The sequence below is a fragment of the Vicugna pacos genome, chromosome 19 (assembly GCF_048564905.1).
Source record: "Vicugna pacos chromosome 19, VicPac4, whole genome shotgun sequence".
NCBI classification, from domain to species: Eukaryota; Metazoa; Chordata; class Mammalia; order Artiodactyla; family Camelidae; genus Vicugna; species Vicugna pacos.
Window position 1 is genome coordinate 25,545,164 of NC_133005.1, and position 17,568 is coordinate 25,562,731.

At 37.0% G+C, this 17,568-nt stretch overlaps 1 protein-coding gene across 1 annotated transcript in view; it reads left to right on the forward strand.

Annotated features, from left to right (window-relative positions):
* The first annotated feature begins 5,094 nt into the window (after positions 1 to 5,094).
* The window catches only part of ASIP (agouti signaling protein), a 77,561-nt gene continuing 65,087 nt past the window's right edge, over positions 5,095 to 17,568 (forward strand). Inside the window, exon 1 of the mRNA XM_031687582.2 lies at positions 5,095 to 5,270. The gene's annotated coding sequence lies outside the window, so the exon portion shown is untranslated. The remainder of the gene's footprint in view (positions 5,271 to 17,568) is intronic.

Genomic DNA, 17,568 nt, shown 5'->3' on the forward strand with positions numbered 1-17,568 from the left:
ATTTGTTGAAAATGATGAAAGCTGCAAGGCATCATGCAAAATGTGGTTCTTTTATCTGCACTTTCTATTTCCACTTCTCAGAAGATTTTGGTTACTGGTCCCAATTTCTTCTCCTGATCATTTCTGTTCTTTCTGGCCATATGCATCCCACTCCAATTTTACCTAGCTTTCCTTAGCTAGCTCTCCCAACCCACTCCACTCATTTATTCCCTCATTCAGCACATGCTTATTGAACACTTGCTGTTCTGTATGTACTTTTCTAGGCATTGAGGCTACAGCAGTGAACAAGATAGGTGGGATACTTTCATGGAGCTTACATTATGGTTGAATAACTAGACCAAAACACGTTAGCAAACAAGATAATTTCAAATAATGATGAGTTCTAGAAAGGAAATAAAGTGATACGATAGGGAGTTGAAGAGAAGTTAGTCAGGTTAGCCCCCTCTGAGGAGGAAATATGGAAATCTGGAGGACAAGGAGAAAGCTATCTGGGGAGCTGCAGAAAAAAAAGTCTCAGGTGAAAGGTCAGCAAGTACACAGGCCTAGAGATAAGATCAAATGACTGAAAATTATAAAGCATTACATAAATAAACAAAATGATTCCATTGAAGTATTCCTTAGCCTGTCACTATCCCTTCTTCCCTTTCACAACAGAGTAGCTTGATCCCTTCTGAGAAGTGATTGACTTAAACTCCATCTTCCTTACTACTCAAATCACGGAATTTTTTTTCCAGTAAATACCTCTGAAGCTCACCTGAAGTTTGTTTAACTGAAGCACCAATCTATGGGGAGTAAGAAGCATTGTGCAGTCCTTTTTGTGGGCCCTATTTTGAGGGACTTCTCTGTCTTATTACTTCCAGAAAGACTGGGTGCTATTCTCCCGTATCCAGGGAAGGTTTATCTCACAGGAACACTTAGGTGGACATCCAGGAGTAGCATGAAGGGGAAAAAGCCATTTCTCTGGACAGATACCCACAAGAGCCTGAGCCCAGACTCCACTTCTGTGAATACCAGGAGTGTCTCCTCACCCCTACAGCCATTCTTGTTACCCTTCCTCTATACTGTGTGTTGCCCTCCACTGGGCTGCCATGCTCAGCTGGTGAGGGGGTCCAGAAGAGCTGGCCTCCTCTCTTAGATGCCAGAGCAGCTGCTTAAAGAGGTCAGAGAGCTTCCTGCTGCAGGAGACATGAAACACTTTCAGTAAGCCAGGAACCAGAATCAAAACCATATGGCTTGACTTTTCAGTAAAGATCACAGGGCCTGAAAATTAGAGGAAGGAGGGCCAGTCAGGGGACAAGTTTTGGGGGTAAAGGAGATGCGCCTATCCAAATCCTGGCAGCCCTGTACTCACAAGTACAGCTCCCCTACCAAAGGGCCCTCCTGTCCGTGGACTACTGGCCCATTTGGACTCACCTCAGTCCCAGACTGGAGAAATTCAAACAATAAAGGCCAGAAGAATGAGATTATCCACTCCCTGATACATCCTGGTCCCCTAAAGTCCTCCTAATCGGATACCCCCAAATGAAAACTGTCCTTATTTACTCTTATCTCTAATGAACTGACATACCCCACATCTTAAAAATATTAAATTAGCAGCCCTTTATCTGCTTGTTCTAAATAGATACAGGTTCTAAATAGATACAGATTCTCTAAATTTTTCTTGGATTTTTAGATTTGTCTTAGATTTTTCCAAGGTGCTCCTGAGTAGAATCCTCAAGCACTAAAAAGGAATTCATGCTAATAACTCCTTCTACAAGGATAAACTACATGGACCTAATGTGGAAGACTGGATTAGGATATGCTTTAGGACTTTAAATGCCAGGGCTTCTGGTAGTTGCAGTGGTTTCCTGTCCTTACTGATACACGAGCAGGGAGGTTTACGGACAAATTGGGGAGGAGGTGCTTCATGCCTGAAACGGAGATAGCCCACAGCATCTTCTGGTCTGCAGAACAAGGCACCCAAGAAAAGAGTGAATTCTAATTCTCACTGTCCACCAACTGCCTCCCTGCTCCCCTGACTCCAGCCTGCCGCTTCAGTGGCTCCATGTAAAAAGCAGTGTTTGTGGGAAAAGATCCATGTCCACAAGCTTCCATGCCCATGCACAAGAGTTTGGCGTGGGTGCCTTTGCTTTATGGCCCAGGCCATCCCATAATGGGAGGAACATTCCAGGTAGCCCTTTGCTATATGAAAAGGGTAGGGCTACAGTGCCTCACAGATGACAGCCTGCTGCATAAGCCTCTCCCATAATCTGTTCACCCAGGGAAGGTCTGCAATATGCTGGGTCATGGAAGAAAAAGCAAAACAAAAAATAAAACAAAATAAATAAACATGGGTTCTCCTAACTTTCTTCTACAGGTATTTTCTTGGATAGAGAGGGAAATGAAAAGTCTGATAGAGAGGATGGCTCTCCTTCTTGGCTGCTGTTGAAAGTAAGTGTTTACAGGGTTGAGTGGTCAGTGATTTGAGGGTGGGACTTTGTCTTAAGCTTCCCAAAGTTGCAAGATTGATCCTGTTACTGCCTCCTGGACCCCCTGACTTGCTTTACTGTATGCTGAAGTCAAAGCAGGGAGCAATCTCCTGAAGCCCTTTGATTCCAAAAGGAATTCTCAATTCTAGCCACCAAAGACATAGGCCTGGCTCTAGAAGCTTCAACCATGCATTCACAGGAAATTCAGAAAAGTTGGAGTTCAGCCTTTGCTCATTTCCTGATGTTATTTTTCATTGCCATTCAAGGACTACAGGCAGAACCCAAGGGACTGGCTATTTGAGTGAATTCATTGGGGACATTGCCAGTTACAGTTCATTCTTGTCAACCACAGAAACAGGATTAAATTAAGTTTTAGACACATCTTCCAGAATGTATTAGGCACTACTAGGTTGGCAGGATTGTTTTGAAGTTTTTGACCAAAATAAGTTATATTTGAATGTGTTTCATATATATTTTTTGTATAGACCCTATCTTATTTAAGCATCACAATAATACTAAGCTTTAGAAAGAGAAAATACGAATATCACTATTATATAGGTGAGGAAACAAACATAAAGAGATTAAATGAATTGCCAAAAGTTATCTAGCTCTGTTGTTACCAGGGTTGGGACTAGAACAGTGATATCCTAACTTCCAGTTCAGTGCCTTTTCCACTATTCCACCTTAAAAACAAACATCTTCCAAAAAGCTGCAGTAAGATGGGGTACTTGGCAATCACAGAACCTGTTCCCTGGGCTCCCATTATAATTGTGGGGTCCTCCTCTTTCAAGGCTGAGTCATCCTTTGCCACAGTGTGATCCCTCAGATTCATATGCAGTTCACATGCACGGAGCACTTTGCATACTATCATCTCAATTTACTTTCCAGTATCTCCATTGAGAATATTATTTACCCACAGTACTGATAAAGAAACTGAAGCTCAGAGAAGACAGATACAGTAGCTTAAAATCCTAGAGCTTGTAAGTGGCAGTCGGAGCTGAAACCAGGTCTTCTGATACTCTGATCCTCTTTCTGCGATACCCGAGAGATCTAGAAACATTAGTCATAATAAATATCAAACATAGATCTCCAGAAGTTGGGTTCATGGACTTGACCTACATGAGGCAGATTCTAGGGCTGTGATACCATATAATGCAGTAGCGAACCTCCAGTTTCTCCAGAAAGGCAAATACCCTTCCCATTGGGTATCCACAGAGAAACACATGAGCATGTTTATGTGGCATGTGCTGCCCCGCCTCTCCATCAGGGGTTTGGTCACAGCTACAGCATCTTGACAACCTATTTAAACCAATTTGCAGTAACAGGCAACAAAGTATTATTCCCTGACAGGCTAAGTCCTTGAGCCTCTGCAGACTGTGGAAAAGGGAATCTTCAGCTGAAAGAGTCAAGAACCAGGGAGTCCCAGAGAGGTATGTAATAAATTACATGCAAATGTTTTCTTTCTCTCTCTCTCTCTTTTTCTTCCTTTCGTCCTTTCTTTTTCAGTCAGTTCATTCAAAGAGCAAACAAATTGTTTTCACCTTATCAAGCAAGCTGAGAAGTACATCCTTTTTCTTTATTCTTGGGTGGGTTTGCACCAAAGGATTGAGAGGGCTAACAACATCTGGAAAATTAAGGGTGGCATCTGATTTATCAGAGAGCACTTTGTACCTATGACAGAATTATCCGAATAGGTAAATGGGTTGCAAATACCTCAGCAAAATCCAATTAGAGGCTTCCAAGTCCATTCTAATTTACAGCTTCCACACTATTTACCTGTGGTATAGGCAGCTCATCTGTTTTGAAAGTCTTCTAAGAACCCCTGACTGTACAAATCAGTCCAACAAATAGCTGAATGTGCATGTCGCTCCGTTAGAGAAAGGCAGACCTAGACTTAAGTACTAAATTGTATCTCATGGCATCTGAACAGCCTAGAAGGCCTGGCAGCTTTGTTGTGCTCTGTGGCTAGCAATTAGGTCATTAGGTAACTCACAAAACTCCTCTCCAGCAGCTCAGGCTCTCCTGGGGTTAACTCTTGCTGTGGGGCTGGGATGAGGAAAAACAGATCTTCCCAAGCTGCAGCTGCAATTGACATTTTTCTTCACTCCACACCTGAACTCCTGCTTCCTGGAAGAGAAACCTGAGTAAAGACAGCTGTAGCGACAGAGAAGCGTTCTTCTTGGTAGTGGCCACTTCTGACTTCAGATTTGTGGGCACTGAGCTAAAAGGAGTGCAGAGAGAGAGGACTCGGAGGTAAATGACACTGGGAAATGGGAAATTCAGGGAAGAAAGGACCTGCCTTTCTTCCTCTTAAAAAAGTGTCCTTTGCAAGGTTCATCTTTTCATTTGGACTGGTAAGTCTCAAAATTTTTAGTCCTTAGACTACTTGAGCAGAACAAAAGAGTCTCATCTATTTGCCAGATTAAATAAACAAGCCAGCAAATGAAAAAACATTTCTGCGGTGTTTTTGCTGAATCCTTGTGATTATTTGTAGCTCCCTTTAAACATGTTTGTTTTGATGCTCTAAAGTTTTTATTGAAATCCCTAGTGGAAAATATGTTTCAAAGAGAAAAAAAAAAAAAAACACTCAACACACTTCTGTGCCTTGCATTTTGACCCAGCCCACAGAACGATTGGAAGAATCTTTGCAGACCCACCAGAGATCCCTGGATTCCACTTGGAGAACCATTGATCTAAAAACATCTTGATTTCAGAACCCTTCTTTTCATCTGGAATTATCTATCATTGACCGCAGAGAGCTGCTTCTGACGACTCCTGGGACAGGGCCCTGTGTAGTGAGAGGTAAGCCCAGTGTGAGAAGAAGAAATCTCTTTCTCAGTGGGTGTTTTGGTATGGTACAATATCCATGCTCAGTATGAGATCTATGAGCTCAATTTCTTCTTCTTCTCCTTCTCTACCACTTCTTTTTCCTTTCTCTCCCACTTCTTTTTCCTTTCTCTCCCCTCCTTCCTCCTCCTCATCTTCTACTTTTTGTTTGTTTGTTTCTTCTATAGTAAAAATTCCTCAAGCCCCCAGTTCCTAAGTGATTTTTGCCTGGCACATCCCACTAACTGGAGTTTCATAATTACAGTTTCATATTCGGGTGCAAAATTTTCCTAAATATTTGAACATCTAAAATCTTGTAAAAGCAGCTGGCCACTGTCTATGCCTTGTATGTAGGTAGCTGAGAAGTATGTAGTACCAGAGAAGAGAAGGCTGCAGATCTGTGCCCTTAACTGTACCACAAATGTGGAGCTCTATTGAGATATGTGTAGAAAAAGAGAACCTTCACGGAGGGAGCAGCCATGTTGCAATGAACCTATAAATCAGATGATATGAAGAACACGTCCAGGGAGTAATGGAACCATACCCTGGAAGCATGAAGTTACAGTAGTTCCTTTGTCAAACTGCTGAAAATAAAGGAAAATATTGTCACTCATATTGAAGGTAGGGCATGCGTCTGCATCTCCTTTGCTTAAGCCATAGGGGTTTCATTAAGGATCGGGGCACTAATGCTGATGGCTTCACTTTGGGCACAACCCTCAGCAGGACGGCCCCATGCAAAGGTAATTACCAGGAATGGGGGGCCCATTATAGCCTTTTGATTTGGTCACTCAAACATCCTGTCAGTCAGATGTAGAAAGGAGACCGAGTCTTACCTCAAAAGAAGTAAATTGTGGATTTAAGTATTTGGTTTCAGTCTTTGTCGGGTTTAGGCTTTGAAAAGCAGACCTGTGGGTTAAGGAAACCACGTACCAGATTCTATTGCTTTGGAGCCCTGAAAATATTCAAGGATATAAGGAAATGTGAAACCCAAATCAAGACAATTATTTTTAATTGGCTGTTTTACTTTCAAGTGCAGTAACCCCCATTTTGTGTAAATGGCTCTGAGTCGGAATGCAATCTGGGAAACAGGCTGTTTCCGGTTCTTCAAGACAGTCTAGGGGAATTTCAAAATTAAAATAACATAAAACCTGTTGTCTTTTGGTTACACCATGAATATTTCTCTCTTCTAAGCACTTCTGTATATGGGTAAGCATTCTAGCAAAGACGCCGTTACAGTCCGGCATGGAGAAGCAAACGAGCCAAATGTTCAGAGCTGGGCAAAAGAGCCGAGACACTAGTCAAAAAGAGTGAGGAGTTCTTATAGAAGAAAAGTGGAAAATAGGAACCAAAAAGATCAGATGTCAGTTGGGAATGAAGGGCAGTGGATGGTGGCAGGGTGTCATCTTTGATTGAGATAAGAAAGAATACAGTTCAGGGAAAATGTACCAAAAGAAAAAAAAAAAGGTCATGGCTTGAGAGAAAACTGACTTCAGCTGGGTAGGGAAATATTATTCAGATTTTGGGGAGGAAATTGGGAAGAACTGTAAAGCTAGAGTCTGTATCCAATTTAAATATCTGTGCAGCTGGGTCTGGGAGCCAAAGTAATCCCTAGAACCCTGAAAGGTATGCATTTTGCTCGTTGGGCAGCTATCTTGAGGAAAAGGAAGAAGAATGGGGTCATTGCAGAGGGGGAGAGTTCCATAAGCCCTTCTGATGGCCCCCACAAAGGTAGGATCCAGACATAAATTGCCTGCTAGACAGCCACCAATTTTGTCTCTGTCTGTTCCTCAGACCCATGCTTATATTTCTTTCTTTATATTCAGGTGTTTTTAAGAAGAATCAGCTTGGAGCAAAAGTACTAAATTCAAAACATTCCACACCACAATTTAAATCTTGCTTAAAAGGATGAGAAGGGTGACCCTTCATTTATTTAGAAGTAGTCGTCATAGACAGGATCATAGGCATTACGTGTTTTGCTCTTTCTTTGGTTTGTTCTGCTCTCAAGTGCCATCAGGCCTCATTCAATACAGTCAGTAATTGGACTCTTAGAAGGGAGAAAAGTTGTTACTTAAAATTGCCTCCTTATGTCTTATAGTCGCATCTTTTGACATTTTCTTCCAGGGAAGTGTATGCAGTGATGACTCACTGGGGGTATCTGCTTTAGGTTAGTTCAACTGTGAAATACATTAGGAGGCCTTCTTTACCTTAAGCATCGCTATAAATTAGGGACACAGAAAAATTTACCAGACCCTAGTGAATGCATTAACTGACTGGAGCTTCACTGTCATCAGGTAGCCTGACTCACAGGAGCAGCAGGCCCTGGTATACCAAGCTCAGGAGTAGGAATTAGTAAACCAGTTTCTAGTCCTGCATCTACTTCTAACAGCATGTGAGGCCTTTAATCTAGTCATTGACTTGCTCAGGGCTGCAATCTTCCTGTGCATCAAATGGGAAGACAAAGACTAGCCCCCCTTACTTGTAGATAAGATGACAACTCAAAGTATTTTCCTTACCTGAGGGAAGGGAGCTGGATCAGAAAGAGAAAATAGTGACAGCTGACTTTTTCATTTGATTGCTTAATTTTTAAAATCTTGATCTCCCTCTTCCCTGGGCTCCTGAATGGAGTGGACACATTTTTATTTTCTTCGAAGTAAAGTTATTTTTGAAAAATTTTCTGTTTCTGTTGGACAAAAATGTCTTCAGCTTGATGAACTTTCACCACATGAACACACCCAGGAAATGAACCTGGATCAAGAAATAGGGCACTGCTAGCAACCAGAGGCCCCTTCATGTCCTTTTTAAGTCCTTTCTTCCAAGAATAACCACTACCCTGATTTCTAACACCATAATTAAGTTTTGCCTGTTTAGGGGGGAAGGGGTTATATATGTGTGTATGTACTTTGATGTGAGACTTCTCTTGCTTAATATTAGGTTCATAAGATTCATTTATGTTATTGCATGTAGTAATATTTTATTTTCATTGCTGTATTGTTATATTTCATGAATTAATATACTACAACTTATTTATCTTTTCCCTTATTGATGGACTTTTGGGTTGTTTCCAGTTGCGAAGTGTGATGAATAGTTCTATTAGGAACATTTATGAACAGTTTTTTTCTGAACATATGAATACATTTCTACTGGGTGTATCTAGAAGTAGAATTGCTGAATTATAGGATATGTATGAGTTCTGCTTTAACAGATACTTCCAGTTTTCCAGAGTAGTTGTATCATTTTTACACTCCCACCAGCCATGTCTGAAAGTTCTGTTTTTTTTCTGCATTCTCATCAGCACTTGGTATTGTCTGTCTTTTACATGTAGCCATTTTGGTGGGTGAGTAGTGGAATGCTTTTTGATTTTAATTTGTATTTCCTTGATGGCTAATGAAGTTTGAGCACCTTTTAATATATTTATTGGACATATGGATGTCCTGTTTTGTGAAATACCTTTCAGGTCTTGACCCTATTCTTCTGTTGGATTGTCTGACATTTTTATTGATCTGTAAGCTATCTTTAAATATTATAAACATTTGTTATGTATATACTGCAAATATCATTTTCCACAATGCTGTCAAATCATATTGGAGCCTGAGGCAAAGGGAAAATCAGAAATGTTGATACCTATCTTTATTTAAAGTTTTGACATTTTGTTCACCATGGATTTTTTAAATTAATTTTTCTTTTAAAAAATATTGCATTAACATCTTATTTGTTTTGAATACTAAGGGGCTTTTTTTTGGTGCCCCCTTAAAAATTTGTGTTCAAGCTTAGTACCTCACTTGCCTCACCCTAGACCTGGCTATTATTCCATTCTGTGGCTTGCATTTTCATTCTCTTTATAGTGTTATTTGTTGAAAAGGCTTTCCTAATTTAAATTTGAATTTAAATTAATTTAACTGAATTTTTCAAGCTTTTCTTTTATGGTTAGCATCTTTAAAAAAAATTCTGTTTAACAGTCACCCAAGTCCAGGAAGCACAGAGAGTTCCTCACTGGATCAACTCAAAGAGAAACACACCAAGGCACATAGTCATCAAATTGACAAAAATTAAGGATAAGGAGAAAATATTAAAATTAGCAAGAGAAAAGCAACAAATAACATACAAGGGAACTCCCATAAGGTTATCAGCTGATTTTTCAGCAGAAACTCTACAGGCCGGAAGGGAGTGACACAACATATTTAAAGTGATGAAAGGGAAAACTTAACCAAGAGTACTCTATACAGCAAGGCTCTCATTCAGATTTGATGGAGAAATCAAAAGCTTCACAGATAAACAAAAGCTAAAAGAATTCAGCAGCACCAAACCAGCTTTACAACAAAAGTTAAAGGAAGTTCTCTAATCATCAAACCTTAGGAAAAGAGAACAAAAAGAAGAAAAAGAAAAAAAAAACTACATTAAGAGTGCCTTAGCAGTTCAGGGTCTTTTATGGTTCCATATAAATTTTGGAATTGTTTGTTCTAGTTCTGTGAAAAATGTCATGAATATTTTGACAGGGGTTGCATTGGATCTGTACATTGCTTTGGGTAGTACGGCCCTTTTAATAATGTTGATTCTTCCAATCCAAGAGCACAAGATATCTTTCCATTTCTTTGTATCATCTTCAATTTCCTTCATCAGTGTTTTACAGTTTTCAGAGTATAGGCAACCTCCTTGGTTAAGTTTTTTTTCTAGGTACTTTGTTGTTTTTGATGCAATGGAAATGTTTATGCCAGTTATAAAATTCTGGGTTTTGAAATGAAAAAAATAGTGAATGAAAGGCCACAAATGGCAAAATATCCTTTTTTATGGGTGAGTTGTATTCCATTGCATATGTATATGCTACATCTTCTTTATCTGTTCATCTATTGATGTGCACTTAGGATGCTTCCATATATTGGCAATTATAAATAATGTTGCTGTTAATAGCAGGGTGTAAGTATCTTTTTGAATTAATATGTTTGCTTTTCTCTGATAAATGCCCAGGAATGGAACGGCTGGGCCATATGATGGTTCTATTTTTAGGTTTTTTAGAAACTTTCATATTGTTTTCCATAGTGGCTACACCAATTTACAGTCCCACCAACAGTGTACAAGCGTTCCCTTTTCTCCACATCCTTGCCAACATTTGTTATTTGTATTCTTTTTGATGATGGCCATTCTGACAGGTGTGAAATGATATCATTGTGATTTTGATTTGCATTTCCCTGGTATAAGTGACATTGAGCAACTTTTCATGTTCCTGTTGGCCATCTGCATTTCCTCTTTTGGGAAAATGTCTGTTCAGTTCTTTTGCCCATATTTTAAATGGGTGGGTTGGTTGGTTGCTTGCTTGCTTGCTTGCTTGCTTGCTTTTTAATTGAAATACAGTTGATTTAAAATGTTGTATTAGTTTCTCAGGTACAGCATGGATGGGCTTGGAGGGCATTATACTAAGTGAAATAAGTCAGACAGAGAAAGATAAATACTGTAAGATATCACTTATATGTGGAATTTAAAAAAATACAACAAACTAGTGAATATAACAGAAAAAAAACAGACTCACAGATACAGAGAAGGAACTAGTGGTTACCAGTGAGGAGAGGAAAGAGGGAGGGCAAGATGGAGGTGGAGGATTAAGAGATACAGACTATCAGGTATAAAATAAGCTACAAGGATGTATTGTACAACATGGGGAATATAGCCAATATTTTATAATAACTATATTTTTTAAACATTTTTATTGAGTTATAGTCATTTTACAATGTTGTGTAAAATTCCAGTGTAGAGCACAATTTTTCAGTTATACATGAACATACATTCATTGTCACATTTCTTTTTCTCTGTGAGCTACCACAAGATCTTGTATACATTTCCCTGTGCTATACCGTATAATCTTGTTTTTCTAGTCTACATATGCCTGTCAGTATCTACAAATATTTAACTCCCTGTAATAACTATAAATAGACTATAATGTTTAAAATTTTGTGAATCACTATATTGTATACCTGTAACATATAGTATTGTACATCAACTATACTTTAATAAAAATATAATACTGTAAAATAAATACATAAATAAATTTTAAAAATAGTTTAAAAAATTCTTTTTAAGAAAATTTTCCCTAAACTCATGAAGATATTCTGCTATAATTTCCTCTAGAATAGTGCTGTCAAATAGAACTTTCTGCAGTGATGGAACTATTCTCTATCTTCTGTCCAATATGATAGCCAATATGATACCTCTGTTGAGCACTTGAAATGTGGCTGGTATGTCTGATGCACTGAATTTTAAATTTTATTTATTTTGAATTACTTTAATTAAATGTGGCTAGTGCCAATATAGTCTGACAACATTGTCCACCTGGAATTGATTTTAGGGTATACTGTGAGGTCATATTTTGTTTTTCTTCTTCCACATGGATATCCAGTTGACCCAGCATCATGTACTGAAAAGACTTAATTCCTCACTTTTATAATTAATCAATTGTCTATCTATATGTGAATATGGTTATGAGGTGTCTATTTTTTCCTGTTTATTCGTTTGTGCCAATTTCATGCTGTTTCAATTACTGTAGCTTTGTAATGAGTCTTAATACATAATAGGATAAATTTTTCATGTTTCTGTTCTTCTGCAAGATTGTCTTGGCTGTTCTTGAACTTCTGCATTTCCACATCAGGTTTTTTTTTTTTTTATTGAGGTATAGTCAGTTTACAATGTTGTGTCAGTTTCTGTTGTATAGCGCAATGATTCAGTCAGACATGAATATACATATATTCGTTTTCATATTCTTTTTCACTGTAAGCTACTACAAGATATCAAATATAGTTCCCTGTGCTATATACTATGTCAGTTTTTTAAGTTAATTAATTTGCTTATTTATTTATTGAAGTATAGTTGACATACAATATTATGTTAGTTTCAGGTGTACAACATACTGGTTTGACATTTAAAAGTATTACAAAATGATCACCATGATAGGTCTAATAACCATCTGTCACCATACAAAGTTATTACAGTACTATTGACTATATTTCTTATGCTATATATTACATCCCCATGACTTAATTTATTTTATAACTGGAAGTTTGTACCTCTTAATCCCCTTCACCTATTTCACCCAGCCCCCACCCCACTCCCCTTTGGCAATCATCAGTTTTTTATCTGTATCTATGTCTGTTTCTGTTTTTGTTATGTTTTGTTTTGTTTTGTTTTGTTTTAGGTTCCACATGTAAGTGATAAACATATGATATTTGTCTTTTTCTGTCTGACTCATTTCATTTAGCATAATACCCTCTGTGTTGTCACAATGTCAAGATTTCATTCTTTTTTATGGCTGAGTGGTATTCCATTGTGTATATATACTGCATATTCTTTATCCATTCATGTATCAATGGATATTTACATTGCTTCCGTATCTTAGCTATTGTAAATAATGCTGCAATGAACATTACTGTTCATTGAATGTATATTGTTCATATATATTTTTAAATTAGTGGTTTTGTTTTCTTTGAGTAAATACCCAGAAGTGGAATTGCCAGATCATATGGCAGTTCTATTTTTAAGTTTTTGGGGGACCTCAATACTGTTTTCCATAGAGGCTGTACCAATTTACATTGCCACCAAAAATGCACAAAAGTTCTCTTTTCTCCATATCCTTGCCAGTGCTTGTTATTTGTTGTTTTTTTGATGACAGCCTTTCTGAAAGGTATGAGATACCTCATTGTGGTTTTGATTCCCATTTCCTTGATGATTAATGATGTTAAGCATCTTTTCATGTATCTGTTGGCCATCTGTATGTCTTCTTTGGAAAAGTCTCTATTCAGGTCCTCTGACCATTTTTTAACGGGGTTGTTTGTTTTTTGATATTGAGTAGTGTGAGTTCTTTGTATATTTTCGATACTGACCCCTTATCAGATACACTGTTTGCAAATATCTTCTCCCATTCAGTAGGCTGTCATTTTGTTTTGTGATAGTTTCCTTTGCATACTTAAGCTTTTTAGTTTGATGTAGTCTCATTTGTTTTTTTGGGTTTTTTGCTTTAGTTTCCCTTGCCAGAGGAGACAGATCCCAAAAAATATTACTAAGACCAGTGTCTAAGAGTTTACTGCCGATGTTTTCATCTAGGAGTTTTATGATTTCAGGTCTTATATTTAAGTTTTTAATCCATTTTAATTTTATTTTTGAATATAGTGTAAGAAAATGGTCCAGTTTGATTCTTTAACATGCAGCTGTCCAGTTTTCCAACACCATTTATTGAAGAACCTGTCCCTTCCTCTTTGTAAATTCTTGCCTTCATTGTCATAGGTTAATTGACCATATAAGTGTGGATTTATTTCTGGGCTCTCTATTCTGTACCATTGATCTATGTGTCTGTTTTTGTGCCAGTACCACACTGTTTTGATCACTTAACTTTGTAGTATAGTCTGAAACCAGGGCACATGATACCTCCAGCTTTGTTCTTCTTTCAGAAGATTGCTTTGGCTCTTCAGGGTCTTTTGTGATTCCATACAAATTTTAGAAATATTTGTTCTAGTTCTGTGAAAAATGCCTTATTTTGATAAGGATTGCATTGAATCTGTAGAGTGCTTTGGGTAGTATGGATATTTTAACAGTTCTTCCAATTCATGAGCATGGTGTATCTTTCCACCTATTTATGTTGTCTTCAATTTCCTTCCTCAATGTCTTATAGTTTTCAGAGTACAGATCTTTCACCTGATTAGTTAAATTTACTCCTAGGTAATTTATTCTTTTCATGCAGCTATAAATAGGATTATTTCTTAATTTCTCTTTCTGATAGATAGTTATTAGTGTATAGAAACTCAACAGATTTCTGTGTATTAATTTTTTATCTTGCAACTTTACTGAATTTATTTATTAATTCTAATAGTTTTGGTGGAGTCTTTTGGGTTTACTGTGTATAATATCATGTCATCTGCAAACAATGACACTTTTACTTCTTTTCCAATTTGGATACCCTTTATTCTTATACTTGTCTGATTGCTGTGGCTAGAACTTCCAATATTATGGTTGGATGAAAGTAGCAAGAGTGAGCATCTCTGTTTCGTTCCTGATCTTAGAGAAAATGATTTCAGCTTTTCACCATTGAGTTAGTTTTGAGCTTATCATATATGGCCTTTATAATGTTGAAATATGTTCCCTCAATACCAATTTTGTTGAGAATTTTTATCATATATGGATGTTGAATTTTGTCAAAAGCTTTTCCGCCATTTTTGAGAGAATAATATGATTTTAATCCTTCACTTTGTTAATGTGGTGTATCACATTGATTGATTTGCAGATATTGAAAAATCCTTGCTTCTCTGGAATAAATTTCACTTGATAATAGTGTATGATCCTTTTAATGTATTGTTGAATTTGGCTTATCTATAATTTGTTGAGGGTTTTTTCACCTATATTCATCAGGGATATTGGCCTGTAATTTCCCTTTTTTGTGGTGCTTTGTCTGGTTTTGGTATCAGGGTAACGTTGGCCTCATAGGATGAGTTTGACAGCATTCCTTCCTCATAATTTTTTTGGAATAGTTTGAGAAAGATAGTTATTAACTCTTTAAGTGTTTGATAGAATTCACTTGTGAAGCTGTGTGTTCCTGGACTTTTGTTTGTTAGAAGTCTTTTGATTACCGAATCAATTACTGAATCATTGCTCGTGATGTCTGTTCAGATTTTCTATTTCTTCCTGATTCAGTCTTGGAAAGTTATATGTTTTTAGGAATTTAGCAATTACTTCTAGGTTGTCCAATTTGTTGACATATAATGTTCATGTAAGTCTCTCATGATCTTTTGTATTTCTGTAACTCAGTTGTAAATTCTCCTCTTTCATTTCTGATTTATTTATTTGTTTGAGCCCTTTCTCTTTTTTTCTTGATAAATCTGGCTAAAGTTTTATCAATTTTATTTATCTTTTCATAGAGCTATCTCTTAGTTTTATCTTTTCTATTTTTGTCTCTGTTTCATTTATTTCCACTATGATCTTTATTATTTCCTTCTTTCTACTAACGTTGGACTTTATTGTTCTTTTTACTGTTCCTTTAGATATAAGGTTAGATTGTTTAATTGAGATTTTTCTTGTTTCCTGACATAGGCATATATCGCTATAAACTTCCCTCAGTACTGCCTTTGCTGTGTCCCATAGATTTGGGGATATTATGTTTCCATTTTCATTTGTCCTCGGGTATTTTTTTTTTTCTCTTTGATGTCTTCAGTGGCCCATTGATTGTTTAGCACCATGTTGTTTAGCCTCCATGTGTATGTGCTTCTTCTAGGTTTTTTTGTTGTTTTTTTTTTTCTGGTACTTCATTTCTAGTCACATACCAGTGTGGTCAGAAAAGATGGTTGACGTAATTTCAGTCTTTTTTAATTTATTGAGACTTGTTTTGTGGCCTGACATATGATTTATTCTGGAGTATGTTTCATGTGCACTTGGAAAGAATGCATATTCTGCAATTTTTGGATGGAATATTCTTTATATATCTATGACATTCATTGGTCTAATGTGTTGTTTGAGGCCAGTGTTTCCTTATTATTTTTCTGTCTGGATGATCTCTCCATTGATGGAAGTGGTGTGTTAAAGTCCCCTACTGTTATTGCATTCTGGTCAATTCCTCCCTTTATGTTTGTTAATGTTTGCTTTATGTATTTAGGTGCTTCTTTGTTGGGAGCATATATATTTACAAGTGTTATATCTTCTTTTTGGAGTGATTCCTTTATCATTATGTAATGCCCTTCTTTGTCTCTTGTTACAGTCTTTGTTTTAAAGTCTACTTTTTACTGATATAAATACTGCTACCCAATATTTCTTTTTTGTTTCCATTTGCATGGAATATCTTTTTTTATTCCCCTCACTTTTAGTCTGTGTGTGTCTTTAGCTCTGAAGTGAGTCTCTTCTAGGCAACATATATGTGGGAGTTTCTTTTTATCCATTCTGCCACCCTTTGTCTTTTGATTGGAACATATAGTCCATTTATATTTAAAGTAATTATTGATAGGTATGAATGTATTGCCATTTTGTTGTTTTCTGTAATTTTTATTGTTCTCTATTCCTTTCTTTTTCTCTTGCTCTCTTCCCTTCCCTTGTGGTTTTATTCCTTTCTTTAGTGTTACATTTGTATTTTTTTCTCTTTATTTTTTGTGTATCTATTATTTTGGTTCATGGTTGCCATGAGGGTCTTATATAACAACCTAAGTATATAGCAGTATATTTTAAGTTGATGGCCACTTAAGTTTGAATGCATTCTAAAAGCACTACATTTTTAACCACCCTCAACATTTTGTTTTTGACTTCATATTTTACATCTTTTCTGTGTGTATCCCTTAACTAATTATTGTAGTTATATATGATTTTATTAGTTTTGTCTTTTAACATTCATACTTGCTATGTAGGTTGTTGATCCACTAACTTTACTGTATGTTTGCCTTTATTGGTGATGTTTTTTCTTTCATAACTTGCATATTTCTAGTCTTGGCCTTTCTTTTCTGTTTAAATAAGTCCCTTTAATATTTCTTGTAAGTTCAGTTTAGGGTGATGAACTCCTTGAGCTTTTGTTTGTCTGGGAAGCTCTTTATCTCTCTATCACTTCTGAATGATAACCTTGCCAGGTAGAGCATTCTTGGTTATAAATTTTTTTTCCTTTCAGCACTTTGAATATGTTTACCACTCCCTTCTGGCCTATAAAGTTTCTGCTGAAAAGTCAGCTGGCAGTCTTATGGAGGCTCCCCTGTGTTTAACTAGTTTTCTTTCTCTTGCTGCTTTTAGTGTTCTCTCTTTATCTTTTACTTTTGACATTTTAGTTATAATGTGACTCAGTGAGTGTCTCACTGGGTTCATTGTTTGGGATTCTCTGTAATTCCTGGAGTTGGATGTTTGTTTCCTTTGCCATGTCAGGGAAATTTTCAGCCATTATTTCTTCAAATAGGTTTTCTGTCCCTTTCTCTCTCTCTTCTCCTTCTGTGACCCCTATAATGTGAATATTAGTATGCTTGATGTTGTCCTAGAGGTCTCTTAAACTATCCTCATTTTTTTGTTTCTTTTTTGTTTCTGCTGTTCAGATTGGGTGATTTCAACTACCCTGTCTTCCAGATCACTGATTCATTCTTCTGCATCATCTAATCTGCTGTTGGTTCCCTCTAGTGTGTTTTTCTTTCAGGTATTGTATTCTTCAGCTCTGATTGGTTGTTTTTATATTTTCTGTCTCTCTGTTGAAATTCTCATTGGGTTCCTCCATTATTCTCCTGAGTTCAGTGAGCATCTTTATGATCATTACTTTCAACCCTTTATCTCGAAGATTGCTTATTTCCAT